At 42.6% G+C, this 16,233-nt stretch overlaps 1 long non-coding RNA gene and 1 pseudogene across 1 annotated transcript in view; both read right to left on the reverse strand.

Moving 5' to 3' along the window:
• Positions 1–16,233, reverse strand: part of LOC141055990 (uncharacterized) — a 303,731-nt gene that overhangs the window by 282,178 nt on the left and 5,320 nt on the right. The gene's annotated exons all lie outside the window — the stretch shown is intronic.
• LOC141056003 (bifunctional phosphoribosylaminoimidazole carboxylase/phosphoribosylaminoimidazole succinocarboxamide synthetase pseudogene) lies at positions 1,547–3,898 on the reverse strand (annotated as a pseudogene).

Below are 16,233 nucleotides of genomic sequence, written 5' to 3' on the forward strand. Positions count from 1 at the left end.
TTGGAAAAGCTCCATGAGAAGTGAGTGAACAGTAGGAAACGTTGAAAAGACATGTCCAGCTTCTAGGTGCAGTTACTAATTTATTGCCATTTCAATACATAATCCAGTATATCACAGCAAACGGACGCCTCTTGCCAGCCTGTGTGTTTTGACTCTTATGAAGAGTTAGTACAAGAGTGAAAATGCATAGGACGGCAGTAGGGGTCTGTGTGTTGCACTATTGCATATATTGAAACAGCAAATGCTCAACTGCACCAGGAAGCTGGACCTGACTTTTCCACTAACAATTGTACACCAAGAGGTGGCGATTGCCTGTGCTTCTGGTCAGGATGGTCTGAATTGGGAATAGAGGATTAGTACTGAGGACAGTGACATGTGGCTTGAATAGTAGGAATTGTGTGCTTACTTGTATGGTAGTCACTAGCACTAACATTTTCTCTCTAGATTTCATCAACCTTTGGTGAGTGCAAAAAAGGCAAGAGCTATTTTACCAAATGGCACAAGAAAACCTTTGAAGATCAAGAACTTGCTGGAACTTACATCAACCATACCCATCAGCAAGAAGGAATTTCCCATCTGAAGTTGAACAACAACAATATTGGGTGAAAGAGGAGAAAGCTTAAGGTAAGTCACCTCCAGCCATAGGCAGCCCTGCCACCCATCTTTATAGAAGTGGAGATAAGCAATGATGCATTATGGAAGATGTTTGGTCAATTAGTTTTAGTTATCGCTACCATTGAGAGTGTAAGTTAGCTAACTTGTCTGTCTAGTTCCACAGATCTACAGCAATTAAGAGAAAGTGGACAGAAGAAAGAAGGCCAAGAAGATGAAGTGGAAGAAGGATTCAATCCAGGAGAGCAATGTGATAAAGATGATTCAAGAAGCTTCTTGAACAGTACCCAATTAGAGTAAAAGAGCCCTTCCCATCACTAACCATGTGCAAATCAGCCAAACCGCTGCACAGTACTGCCAAGACAAATGGAGGTGAGCACAGAACAGAATTCTGAATTATACTTCATGCAGCACTATGGGAACACCCCCATCTTCTACTAATGGCTGCACCATACACAAGAAGCATTTTCTACCATCTCCCTTTTGTCTCCACTTCCTCAAGTGACATTTCCCAGTGAACGCATTTGTCTTGGTTGAAAGCAATGCCAAATTTGAAAAACCATCCAAAACACTACATGTGAACATAGCCCAAGTGGTGGAAGAACATTTTTTGTTTTGGGTTATTTGTCTTACATACAAATTACCATGAAAAGGATGTTCCTCAACATATTTCCCAGGAAAATCCATTTCAGTTTCATTTTTGTATGTTTTATTTTGTGCCTGTAAAAATGGCATAGGACTGACAACATTGTTCATAGCTGTGACCTGGGAGTCTGAAATGCTACCAGGGGTATTCCCCATGATGATACCATGTAATTTGAACACTGTTCCTAATGATTTCAGATTTATTTTTAGGCCCCAAAATCACCCGAGGGGGGGTGGGGTGGGAGGTCGTGGCAGAAGTGCTTACTTTTCCCATTTTCCCATAGACTTACGTTGAGCTGGTTAGACGGGTTTATTGGGTATTCCAATTTGCTGGACCCAACCAATGAGCACCTGAGCTTTTTAGTGCACGCACATCACTAGGGCTTATCAGAATACCATTAGCGGTTTCCTAATAGCTGCATCGGAAACCTGGAGCGCTACCATTTATCAGCAGTTAGGTGCCGCAGCTGCATGTGTTGCAGCTGTGTGACAGTCACATCACATGCCTGGAGAGACCAACACACAGGCAGTCTCATCAGGTCCTTTGTGATCAGACATATCCCTCATTTCACATGGGATGCCATAATTTGCACAGATTGCTTAATCTTTTCACAGTGGACTAGGTCAGAAATTTACCCCATCAACAATCCATACTTAGCTATGACTAGGTCACCAGTAACTTCACTTTGTCTGCAACCCACTCAGTTTCTTTTGACTTTTCGTGGCAAGTCTGTTCATCCTTCTGCTGGGTCTGATCACCTGAGGGCCATAGATGCCACAAGTCATTATCAATCACATCAGCAAAGACCATTTCTTTTTTTGGTCACATCCACACCAAACTCAATCTTCATATTCACTCGGGTGCAGTCTTGTGCTGACCATGTTTTTTCCAGAATTTCAAAGATGGCCACTGTGGAATGGTTCATGATGTCCATCTCTGCCTGGCCAATCACAAGGCCAGCACAGTTTAGTTGCAATCAGCTGATCTTCAGACCATTGAGAGTCATTATTGGCATCAACTAGAAAGGACAGGAAAGGAAAGATGCTGTCTGCAATCATGCACAAAACTCTGCCAAAAAATGTCCAACACTTTATGATAACAAAAACCCTGAAGTCGCCAGACTTCAATTCCCTATATCAGCACTCTGGTATATTCTGATGACAGAGAAAAAAGGAGGAGACCAATCTGATCAGGGACAAAAAGCAAACAGGCATAAACAGACATCAGAATGGAAATTCAGCACAGCCCCAGCTGGGGCTGGCTCACCACAAAAACTGTAATCCAGACCAAATCTCAAGTGAAAAAAAATAGCAGAGCACACTTAGCTTGAGAAGGCTGGAGCAGAACTGGAAACCAGAACCTCAGGGCAGGAAAAAAAAAAAAAAAAAAAAATTAGGGAGTCAGCTGACTTAAATCCAGTCAGACTCCTGATGTCCACTCACAGTCCTCCTCCTCAGGTGGCAGGCCTCTGCCATTTAGATCAGCTTCATTACCTACTGTCACCACTAGAGGGAGCCTGGATGGAGACCTCACGACTCCTCTGTCAACACAGCCAGCTCCACCACCCTCACCAGAAGCCAGAGGAAAACCAGAAAGTTCACAACAACTATACTTTAGGAGGATAAAATTTATATCCTTCTGGTACCCCCAGGATTTCTATTCAGGAATGAACTGGTGGCTATTCTCCTGCACACCCACTCTATAGGGATCATCTCACAGAGTGGCAATGAACCAGTTGCACTAAGGCCTGTTTCACACTTGCTTTTTTTTGCAGCGCGTTTTTCCCGCAAAAAAACGCATTGAAAAATGCATACAAAAGCATACAACTGCTGCGTTTTTTTCAAGCATTTTTATGAGCATGCATGAAAAAAACGCAGTGTTTTTATGCGTTTTTACCGCGTTTGCGTTTTTTTTTCCAACATTAGGTGGCCCCTCACTCTAACCCAAACCATGACTTTACTAACCCTAACCCTGACCCTAACCCTTAACCAAACCATACTTAACCCTAACCCTGACCCTAACCCTAACCCTAACCCCCCTTAACTAACCCTAACTCTAACCCAAACCCCTAAATTCCATGGTTAACAAAAAAAAAAACGCATGTGCAAAAAAACATACATAAGCATGCCAATGTGCACCCATAGACTTATATTGGGTGTCTTGCTGTAAAAAAACGCATTGCGTGCGCATGTGTTTTTTTTGAAGCAAATCGGACGCACAAAAAATGCAACAAGTTGCATTTTGTGCGCCCGAGCGCATACCGCAAATAAACGCATGCGCGGTAAAATGCGTACAAACGCATGTGTATGCGCACATAAGCGCATCCCATGCAAAGTATAGGAAAAAAAACGCATGCGCTATTTAGCGCTAAATTACCGCGAAAAAAACGCATATGTGAAACCAGCCTTAGTCACAAATGCTGTCCTGATACCAGATTCTTGTAGCAGTTTGAATATGCAGCTGGTGGTCTTGTTGGAGATGGATGCTTTCCTCTCAATGTGGTCCTTCCTGGCTGCATTGCCCGCTGTGATCTGGTCCTTGGACTGCATGAGGACAAAGCCAGGGTAATTCAGGAGCTCATACAGCTAGTAAGTTACCTTCATGAAGCTTCTTGCCCAGTCTCAACTCATGTGTGTCCATGATCATCTATGTCTATGTTAATCTATTGCACTGAAGGTCACTTGTCTGACCAAAACCTTTACTACTGTGTACTACTCCTGGAATAAATTGTCACCATAATACCAAGCTGAGTGCCATTTTTTACTAGATTATATGCCAACTTGTCAACTCAGACTAAGGCCTCTTTCACACATCAGTATTTGTATGCCAAAACCAGGAATGTCTCCAAAATAAGGAACAGGAGTCAGTCTTTCAATTATATTTTTTTCTCGGTAAGTTCCATTCCTGGCTTTGGCATACAAACACTGATGCAAAATACTGACCAAACACTGACGTGTGAATGAGCCTGAACTTGGCAGTTGATGAAGAATTGGTAATAGATGCAGGACAGCCAACAGCTTTAATTTATGATAAAAACAGAACCTGAATCTTGAGACAGAAGTCTACGGTCCTGATTGATCCATGCATAAAGCATCACACAATCTTGCATCAGAAGTGGAAATTTTCTAAGACTTCTTGGAATTACAACCATTATGGACATCCATGACATGTCACTGAATACTGCAATACTAAATCTTTCCACTAGGAGCACTGCAGAACAATGGAACACTTAGGCCATGTGCACACGATGCATTTTCCAGCAGATTTCTTTTTACGCGCTTTTCCACTGTGGATTTGGAGAATGGAGCAGGTGGAAAACTGCAGAAAAGTGACATGCTGCATTTTTTGGACTGCACAAAAACCGCACAGAAAAAACTGCAGCGTGTGCACAGTGGTTTTTTTTTATTTGATTTAAATTGTACTGTAAATCACTTTGCGGATCTGCAGCGTTACTGCGCGGTAAAATCTGCTGCGGATCCGCAGGTAAAATGCATAGTGTGCACACGGCCTAAATCAATGAAAACTACAATACATTTTATTTCTATAGCGCTGACATACTCCGCAGCACTTTACATTTCAGAGGAGACTTGTACAGACGATAGACATTACAGCATAACAATAATCACATAGATCATAACAGATACCAAGAGGAATGAGGGCCCTACTCGCAAGCTTACAATCTATGAGGGGAAAAAGGGGAGACACGAAAGGTGGGTGGTAACAATTGAAAACACTGTGCACACGCTGCGTTTTTTTCCATGCGGTTTTTATGCGGTCCAAAAAATGCAGCATGTCATGGCATGTCACCTATAGGTGGCGCTTGAGTTCTTGTTCTTCCTCTCTGAAGAGACAACATGCACATTTCCCAAAGGAGCATTGCAGCTTTAAAGTCTCCTCATATCGGCATGCTTACCATGTCACTCTCTGCTAGGAAAGACGTTACCCCTGGGATCCCCTTCTAAAATCTTCAGTGTTTTCACTTGGTTTTTTCTGCTGCCAAGTATGAGCGTTGATGCATCTTACATAGTAATGCCTGCTGTGGGCACTTGCTAATTAAGCAATTATTCAAAGCAAATTAGTCATTTCATCCTAGAAAACTTCTGATCAATTCAGCTTGGGGAGCGCATGTGTGCACACAAGTTTATTTCTAAGTGCAATATTTTCAGAGTCTCTTGCTGGTTAAACATGACATGTGCATAGGGCAAGAGACAGGCAAGGCTGGCCAGATATTTAAACAAATATGCTTCTTGTTAAATTGCACACCACTTAGCTGCTGCTTTCTTTTGCCTCTACTGTCCCTTTACACATTCTGTATACTCCACATCAGCCCCTCCATCCCCCCTCTCCCATGTACAGCACAGAGGCTGACATTTCACAGTCACTCCAATCCATCCAGTGCACAAAACCTAGACAAATCAAGCAACCTGTTCATGTCTCCCTCTAGTCACTCAAAACTCACCCTGCAGCACAGATATCCTGACAATCTTATGAACATTCACTGCTCATCTCCTTTAATGGTGCCCTCTGGAACTCAGTCAACATGCAAACTCCTGCATATCCAAGATTTAAGTTAAGCAAGTTGGTTTAAGTGGTGAATTAGGTATAAACATATGATAATGATTTTAACTGACCATAGAGCAGAGAGGTTTATCTGTAGGTCATTGGCAAATCCAGATGGTTTTTTAGCAACATTAGCTGTAAAAGGTTTCTACACATCTAGAAGTTATCCAATCACCATGATCTTACATATAGAAGATGCCCATCTTTTCCCAGAAAGATAATATGAATGTGGAAAGGTTGGGAGAAATGGGTGTTGACCAAATAAGTGGTGAGTCAATAGCTATTGATCGTGTATGGTCATTAGTTCTTACAAATTCAGCTGGCTCTGTCAGTGGTCTGGAGACAAATACCAATGCATGGGGACAATTTTTTTATTCCATAAAAATACCTATAGGTTGCACCATCTATTGTGCACCCAAAAGCAAATACCAGCAGACAAAACGATGAAGTTGGGTCTCCCAATACCTTATCACTGGACATAAGTAGTTGCCCAATTAATCTGGCAGTGGATCTCAGAATACACATTAATGCGATTGCCATGTGTCAATCACACCAACAGTTTTATTCACTATAGCAGCCACTGTCCCAACAGTAACATCTTCAATGTTTGGTATTTTTGCTTTGGACAAGTCACTGCTCAGATCCATCTAAATCTCATGGTACTGATCTGTTTTCTGCAGGTTGGAATTCCCAAGGATGCAGTCAACAGGTGTGCATTATAGATATATTTGTCTCTTGACTATTTGCATGGTAGAGGGTTGGTGCACAGGGACCTGAAGCCAGACAATGTGTTGCTCATGGACAAAGCTAGTCATAAAATCAAGCCGAGTGGCTTTGCTTTGACCCAACTAGTAGGAAACTGTTGTCCATGTCACATTATCCTGTACATGAATACAGAGGACTAAGACATTATTCTTCAATCTTGAGCCCTACTATAGATAATTGTTCATGGGGAGGGGTCTGTTGCTTTGACTGGATATTTCCTTTGGCTTAAAGCAATGGAAACTGACAATATACTGAGTAAACATCAACTGGAAGCAATGTCCAGACTGTACTCCACCTGCTCATTGGGAGAGGTTAAGAGAAGCCATAAACATGCAAGGCCAGGTCTTCTATCCATGATCCTCTTGTAGTCATCCAGTTTTGTCTTCAATTATCTCAATTTTCCTTGGAAAGTGAATGTCTTGGACCATGGCATCAACTTGGCAGTTAAGGCAAAGGAATTTGTAGAAGAATTTGGAGAACTAATAGCTTGAGCTTTTTTGCAACTTGCTGTACAGATTACTTTAGTGAGAATATCAGGTCTTATGTCAGCGTTTTTTTCACAATATGTTTTCTGTTGTATATTATCTTGATTGCCAAACTTGGGATATACATTTTACCATTATCACCTCTGGGCTTGTCCTTTATACTTTATGGAACAGCTTGAGTTTATCATGTGTTGCTTTCTGGGTTCTGCATTAAGTCTTGGGACAGACGCCTTAAAGCCAATCATTCATCCATACAGAAATCACACTGCTCTCTTAGATCCAATGTGAAAATTCTAAGACTTCATGGAGGGACATGGTGCCACGATCATTCTAACCAGATCCTGGTGATGGAACCTTCTGAGAAGTCCATGATTATGGAAACAGAAGCAGCTTTAACAAGCTAGTATTGCATGAAACCTGTAATTTTTAATCTGAAAGTTTTACAGAGAATTGACAATCCACAGAAGACTCCAGTGCTAAGGAGGTCTGTCCACAAGTTCATACAAACATATGACTTGTTATGCCATCTTAATACTGTAAGAATCATTGACCTGTTCACATGATCCTTTTATGCCAAGTTCACATGTGCAATATTCAGCCATTTGAAGTACTCATTTTAATGTATCCATAAGAAATAGAAGAAATTAAAAGGATACGCTAGCATTTTAATCTAGTTTTTGAAGAAATCTACATTATACCTGCTTCTTTCTACTCGCTCTCCCAACAACCTGTGACACTTGTCTACGCTTCATAGGCTTACTTTGGGATTCTTTTGCAATGACCACATGAGTCCAGAAGGGAGATCAGGAAGTGCCATTGACAAACATGTTTCCACTCAGCTTCCAGGATGACATGAGAAGGGTACACCACCATGTTTCAGGAGAATCATCTGCACCCAGAGAATTCTTAATGTGTTGATGTCAATTGCCAGTTTAGATGACATGATGTGACAAATATCACTATGGACCTAGCAACAGGTCATCCACACAGACCAAACTCCTTTTCTTTACTCCGCCCTGTTCAAAGGATCTTAAAAAGGACCACTATCTGGATCGTGGTCTCACCTAGCGGACCCGAGCGGCCACTTCAGCTCATTCCCACTTGCAGACTACATGCCTTTCATGGACTCGGTCTCTGGGATGGTCTGAAAATCACATGTCAGGAACACAAAGAGCAGGGTCATTTTTCTCAATTTAAGTTGTCAAGGAGGCCACCAGCTCAATCCAGTTGCAGACCACCCTTTCTCCAGACTCTGCACTCTCCCCAAAATGACCACTCAGGCTTGTAAATAGAAGCAGAACATTCGAGGAGGAACACTCATGCCCAGACATCTGTAACATATGACTCATCTTCCTGTCCCAAGTGGGCCTTTCCAGCTCAGCCTCAGTATTTGGCTAGTTACAGCTTCCCTCCCCTCCAGATAGTTGGGGATCTTCCCTGACAATTTAGACCCTTGAAATGGGTTGCAAGTCTACATTATTGCATCAAAATATTCAAGAGTTGTTTTGTTGCTTAACCATTTTAGGCAATTTACCTACCAATATCCCATTATCACCAATAGGAATCCACAGAACATTGCATGTTAAAAATAATTGTAATAATATATTCCATCTAAATGTTAGAGCAAATAGTAAAAACTATAGTTAATTCTGCAGCAGAAAATCCAAATTATCCAGTGTCATTAGTAACAGCCTTCAGTATAAAGAACAAGGAGACTTGGAGGTGATTTGGCCCCACAGATCCTTGACCTCAATGTCAGTCTGTGTGATCACATGAAGAGACAGGATTTGCACAAGCCTCATACACTGAAGATCTGCAGGTAGTTTTCCAAGATGTTTGCAAAGACCTGCCTGACAAATGCCATCAAAAACTTTGTGCAAACAAGTACCTAGAACTGGTGATGGCAGAGATTGGTCCCCAAATACTGATGCAATCAAGATTTCTCTTTTGTTCACTCATTTTTATAATAAATGGATAAGAAATCATGAACACCAGTGTTTCTGGAGGCATTTCTCCCCCACAACACCTGAAGCCCAGGGTGGTGAAATGTGTCAAGGTGCTTGTCAGCTCCCCATCTTGTGTCTCTGGTGTCCATTACTACTGACCTTAATGTCTACAGTTGACGACCATGCATTTTAGTCAACTATTCCTTTGCACCTTGTGCACTCGAAGCCCTTTGATTACTGCTACCAAGAGTGTCATTTACCGTAATACTCACTGCATTGCCATAATGACTGGCTGTGCGCAAGTTTTATTTGAAAAAGGTTATTCTAATTTTTTTGCCTCACTTAATAGCCCACACCATGGAGTGCTCCATGTTAAGACATTGCTTATTGTGCATACATGACTGGTCTTGTTTGGGATAGACATCTAAAAATTCTACACTTACTTTCATCATAGTTCTAAAAGTTATAAACAGACATGTCATCTATACACCTTCCTATGGTGCTTTGAATATTGATCTTTGAATTTTTTGGCTTCTGTTATGCCAATTACCATTTATATCTACTCTGAATATACGGATGGGAAAAGTAGTTTTTTGGGGGACCATGCCTCTGTCGGGATAGCTCTTTGATCATTTATGATCAAAAGTCTCAATTTTTTAGACCTTTACCTTTGGATTATTGTTCTGCATATTTTACCATTTTTTATGCCCCAGTTTATCAGTCTCTGCCTTTTAACCCCTTCACCCCCAAGGGTGGTTTGCACGTTCATGACCAGGCCAATTTTACAATTCTGACCACTGTACCTTTATGAGGTCATAACTCTGGAACGCTTCCATGGATCCCAGTGATTCTGACATTGTTTTCTCGTGACATATTGTACTTCATGTTAGTGGTAACATTTCATTCAAATAACTTGCGTTTGTGAGAAAAACGGAAATTTGGCGAAAATTTTGCAATTTTCCAACTTTGAATTTTTATGCCCTTAAATCAGATATGGCACCCAAAAACCTTGATAACTAACATTTCCCACATGTTTACTTTACATCAGCACAATTTTGGAACCAAAATTTTTTTTTGTTAGGAAGTTATAAGGGTTAAAAGTTGACCAGCGATTTCTCATTTTTACAACACCATTTTATTTTTACGGACCACATCACATTTGAAGCCACTTTGAGGGGTCTATATGATAGAAAATACCCAAAAGTGACACCATTCTAAAAACTGCACCCCTTAAGGTGCTCAAAACCACATTCAAGAAGTTTATTAACCCTTTAGGTGCGTCACAGGAATTTTTTTGAATTTAAAAAAAAAAAAAAAATGAACATCTAACTTTTCACAAAAAAAGTACTTCAGGTTCAATTTTTTGTATTTTACCAAGGGTAACTGGAGAAATTGGACAGCAAAAGTTACTGTGCAATTGGTCCTGAGTACACTGATACCTGATATGTGGGGGGGGGGGGGGGAGAACGACTGTTTCAGCGCATGGCAGAGATCAGAATGGAAGGAGCGCCGTTTGACTTTTTCAATGCAAGATTGTCTGGAATTCAGATCGGACGCCATGTCACGTTTGGAGAGTCCCTGATGTACCTAAACAGTTGAAACCCCCTAAAAGTGACCTCATTTTGGACACTAGACCCCCCACGGAACTTATCTAGATGTGTGGTGAGAACTTTGAACCCCCAAGTGCTTCACAGAATTGTATAACGCTCGAACGTGAAAATAAAAAAAATCATTTTTTTCCACAAAAATGATATTTTTGCCCCCAATTTTTTTTTTTCCTAAGGGTAACAGGAGAAATTGGACCCCAAAAATTGTTTTGCAATTTGTCCTGAGTAGGCTGATACCCTACATGTGGGGGTAAAACACTGTTTGGGTGCATGTCAGAGCTTGGAAGGGAAGAAGCACCATTTGACTTTTTCAACTCAGAAATGGCTGGAATTGAAATCAGACACCATGTTGCATTTGGAGAGCCCCTGATGTGCCCAAACTGTGGAAACTCCCAATTCTAACTCCAACCCAGACCCCAACACACCCCTAACCCTAATCTCAGCCCTAAACCCAACCCCAACCCCAGCCCTAACCGTAATGGAAAAATGGAAATAAACACTTTATTTTATTATTTTTCCCTAACTAAGGGGGTGATAACGGGGGGTTTGATTTACTATTTATGGCAGTTTTTATGTTTGGCGGCTGTCGCACGCTAAAAGACGCTTTTTATTGTAAAAATAGTTTTTGCATCACCACATATTGAGAGCTATAATTTTTCTGTATTTTGATCCACCGAGTCATGGGAGGTCTTATTTTTTGCTGGACGAGTTGACGTTTTTATTGGTACCTTTTTCGGGCACGTGACATTTTTTGATCGCTTTTTATTCCGATTTTTGTGACGCAGAATGAACAAAAACCAGCGTTTCATGAATTTCTTTTGGGGGGGGGGGAGTGCGTTTACACCGTTCCGCGTGCGGTAAAATTGATAAAGCGTTTTTATTTTTCGGGTCAGTACGGTTACAGCGATACCTCATTTAGGTTTTTTTTATGTTTTGTCAGTTTTATGCAATGAAAACTATTTTATATAAAAAATAATTATTTTTGCATCGCTTTATTCTGCGAGTTATAACTTTTTTATTTTTTCGCTGATGATGCTGTGTGGTGGCTCGTTTTTTGCGGGACAAGATGACGTTTTCAGCGGTACAATGGATATTTATATGCGTCTTTTTGATCGCGCGTTACACTTTTTGTTTGGCGGTATGATAATAAATCATTTTTTGCTTTTTTATTTTTATTTTTTAAGGGGTTCGCTAAAGGGGTTAACTAATGGGACAGTTTTATAGGGTGGGTCGTTATGGATGCGGCGATACCCAATATGTGTACTTTTGTTTTGTTTTTTATTTTCAAAAAATGGAATAGGGGGAATATTTTTTTTTTGTAATTTATTTGGCGATTTTTTTAAAATTATTTTAACACTTTTTTTATTTTTTTTACTTTATTAAATAGTCCCAGGTGGGACATCACTGTTCTGTGACAGATCGCTCATCTGTCACATCACAGATCACTGTGACAGATCAGCAATCTGTCACAGGCAGTGCACAAGGCTTCCTCATGCCTGCGCTTTGCAGGCACTGAGGAAGCCAGCTTCCTGCAGGCCCCCGTCGCCATCTTGGATTCGGGGGCCTGCAGGAAAGGAGCCCCCGGCAGCAGCGCTGCACATTGCGCTGCCGTGGGGGGCTCAGGGAAGCACGGAGGGAGCCCCCTCCCTGCCGATGCTTCCCTTTAACCCCCGGTACACCGCGATCAGGTTTGATCACGGTGTGCAAGGGGTTAATGTGTCGGGGCGGTCCGTGACCGCCCCTGACACTTTGTGCCAGGTGTCAGCTGTGATAATCAGCTGACACCCGGCCGCGATCAGCGGCGCTCACCACGTGGGCGCCGCTGATGGCGGTAGACGTACTATCCCGTCCATGGGCATAGGGGCCCGGGTCCCATGGACGGGATAGTACATCGGATGTCAGGAAGGGGTTAATTAGGACTATATTTCAGTACAGTGCTGGAATTATATCTGATTGTTAGTTCATCTCTTTAGGGATTATATTTACAAGTGGAGAAATGCTAGGTTATGATAATATCCACAATTCTTTGAATCCAAGCCTTGTATAAATTGAGGTAGACATCAGTGTCCCTTCACTAGATGGGCAATATTACTGGAGCCTTTAGCAGAGACCAGAGTTGTCTCAGGAAGGTGCTATAATGTGGCACCCCTGAGGCTCAGTCGCAACAGAGGTACTGCAGCTTCTTCTAAGGTGTAGTGCCCCACTGACTAGGCAAGTTGGGAACTCCTTTCCACACTCCGACACCTGCATCCCACACACAGGATAGTTCAGTAGGTCAACCTAGCAGCTTCAGGCTGGGGGTAGCAGAGCACCCTTCCTGGAACCATGCTTCGTAACACGAGATGTGCTGGGAGGTGGGTGGAGTTAGTATAAAAGAGGGGGAAGTAGAGAATTACAGGTCAGTCTGGCAGGAGGTCAGGCAAGAGAAGAGTTCAGTTCTGAAGTTTGAGTTCAGTTTAGAAAGTGCTGCAGCTGCCTCAGTGATCTGAGCCAGCTGGCACGGGAAGAGAAGAAGGATGTAGACCTGCAACCTCAGCTTCCATAAGAGAGAAGGAGCAGTGCGGAATGAAGGAGTAGGAGAACAGAGGAGTTGTGGGTTGGAAAAGGAACCCTGCCTATAGGTTCTCAGCGCAAGGCCGGGGCCCGGTCCCAGAGGTTGTATGGACACTTATGGTTCTGCAGCAGACACCGGTGTAGTAGTTGGCTGTAAATGCACTACTCCCATCCAAGACTTGGGACACAACAGCAACTGAATAGAGAGCCAGGACTCTGGAGAAAGGAGTCCCCGATAGAGGCTGCAGCTGTCTGCCATACGAGTAGAGTTGTTAGGAACATCTGACAGGAGAAACTTCAGAGTACCACGGTACTGGAGATCTTCACACTTAAAAGGCGCTATTGAGGAGTCGTTCAGGAAAGGCACATGTTGGGGGGAGTGTTGGAGAGGAGAATCCTGACTTGCCCAGCAGTTTGATTGAGTCTCTACCCCAGAGGACATAGCATGGAGGCAGGCACCAGTGGTTACCATGAACTATGAGTAAAGCTTTGAAACTGCACGACCAGGTGTCCTCCATTCATTCGCCACTAACACCTTCAGCACCGCTACATCTGTGTACCAGCATCTATACCATTCTGCACCTCTCCTCATCCATTGCACCTACACTGCCCTGGGACTACAGCTCCACCTGTGGGGAGCTACACCATCTTTGCTGCATCACACCATCAGTCCCAGCAGATCTGCATGCAGCGTTGGCTTACCATCTCCCTTGCCAAACACCACTGGTGGCATCACAAACTATTCAAATAAACTTTACCACCATTAACATCACCACCATTGATATTGGGCGCCCAGGGCCACTGCTGCTGACACATTCCCCCTGACACTGGCCCGGTACCGAGTACCCTGCTGCCGTTGGTGTGAGGGGCGACCCAATTTAATTTGTGGGGATCAATATTTCTCCCCACAATGATGACATTAAATCAAATATATTGTTTATGGTTTTAATTATAAGGAAAATGCGAGTGTGGAGAAAACTAATCTATGTTTGATAGACTTCTTAGTGTCAATCGCGATCTACGCTCTCTCCCTCATTTTATATTGACCAGAATGTCTCCTAGAGAAAGCTTCAATAACTTACATGGATGCAGAGACATGAATGGAGGGGCCAACAGCCAAGAAATGAAGGTTAAGGGTAATGTGCCGTAACTACATATTTTGTTTATTAGAAAAAAAAAAACCCTAAAGTATTAATGTTTTGTTTAAATAGTATTTAGTGGTATAATGTATGAAAAATGTAAAATACTCACATTCCACTTTTAAACACTATGGCTGGTGGGGGGCATGGAACAGCTGCTGAAGTTTGCCTAGAAAATGCCGCTAGCTTACATTATGACTGCAGGAGAAGTGAGCAGTATCTGGTCACATGTGTGATTTCACTCCTTTCCTCCCCCTCTGGTGCCCACAAGAGGTCAATGTAGCATGACGGGAAAATGATACCAATATGTGGACAGTATTGATGAGGATCGTTGGCAGAGTCGATTCTGTTAGTTTGTGACACTCATTGTATCACATGTTGGGTATCGCATACAGGAGTTAGATATGTGGTGTATATCACATGATGGGATTAGATACTTTGCTCAGTTGTAGCATCTGTATGAGGCCATAGGCTCAAAAAAGGCTACCTCAGACAGACTTGGCACAAGCCACGCTGACTGGCAGATTCCAGAGAAATCCTGACACCCTTTAACCCCTATACAGGGATCTGGAATTACAACAGGACCCAGTGGATTTCTACCTACAGATGGGCTGCTGTCTGGAGGTGTGAAGGAGTGGTCACCAAGCAGGGTCAAAGCTAAAATTTCACTTCAAAGATTACATCAGGATCTGTTTTAGTTAGGAAAAAATAAGCAGCGATCAAAAAAGCGCAATTAAAATAAATGACAGGACTGAACCAGAGAAGTGAGCTGGAAGCTTTAGTATAATGTTCTGCAATTGGAGCTAATCACTCCAGCTGAACAGCACACGTCCATACTGCCAGACTAGACAGCACTACTGGTCTCAGCCACCCAAATCCACGTAGCTGGACATAAGCTTGCACCATCCAGAGCTTCTGGCTCCTGCAGAGTAAATATGACTGTGCCTTGCAATAGATTATGCAGGAGCTGGTGGAGATGCGACAGTAAACCTCTTTATAAGAGGAGTCTCCTGACCCTTAAGCTCTTGTCACTCAGCGATGCTAAAGCGATCCCAATAATACGACCTAGCAGGGATCATTGCTGTGTCGCTATGTGGTCGCTGGTGAGATGCCAAACAGTCAGATCTGCCCAATGATGCAGCAACCCATAGCGACCTTTGTAACGATGTCGGCAAATCCACGCCTATGTGTCTCGCTTCTGAGTCGCTAATGAGGTCATTGGTAAAGGTGTCAAACATACCGATGCATGCTACCCAGCGGGACCTCAATGATCAAAAAAAAAAAATGTCCAGGTCATTCCGACACGACCAGCGGTCTCACAGCAGGGGCCTGGTCGCTGCTACCTGTCAAATGTAGCGAGGTCACTGCTGAGGTCGCTGTTGCATAACAAAACTTGTGACTCAGCAGCGATCTCGCTTACTGTGACGGGGCTTTAGAACCAGGTTTATTTAGATACAGAATTGGATATTTCACAATAAGGTTTTTGGCACTTGCAGGAACCTCTTCTGGGTCATAACCACTTCAGTGCATAAACTCTTACAGACCGTCATACCACAAGTGAATCCAGGATTCTCTAAACATCATTCTAAATGTCATTTAACCACAACTGGAGGAGGATTTCTGTCTGGGTGAACTGGGGAATTCTATGGCTTGAAGAGGGACTTCTGAAACACATTGGGTATCTTAAAATTTCAGGCAGAAAGCAGCAGCGTTAATAACCTTGATTATCTCATAAGGACCAATGAATCAGGAACCCAACTTGTCAGAAGGAACCACAAGCTTGATATTTTCTGTTAATCGTACCTTCTCCAACCAAGTCTAAAGATTGGGCCTCCTGAACGTCTTATTAGTAGCTGATGTCTGACCACCCTGTATCCTCTGAAAGATCTCTCCATCTTCAGATCAAATAACCTTTAATTT

The sequence above is a fragment of the Dendrobates tinctorius genome, unplaced genomic scaffold, assembly GCF_039654945.1.
Source record: "Dendrobates tinctorius isolate UK_male_01 unplaced genomic scaffold, ASM3965494v1 ptg000193l, whole genome shotgun sequence".
Classification (NCBI taxonomy): domain Eukaryota; kingdom Metazoa; phylum Chordata; class Amphibia; order Anura; family Dendrobatidae; genus Dendrobates; species Dendrobates tinctorius.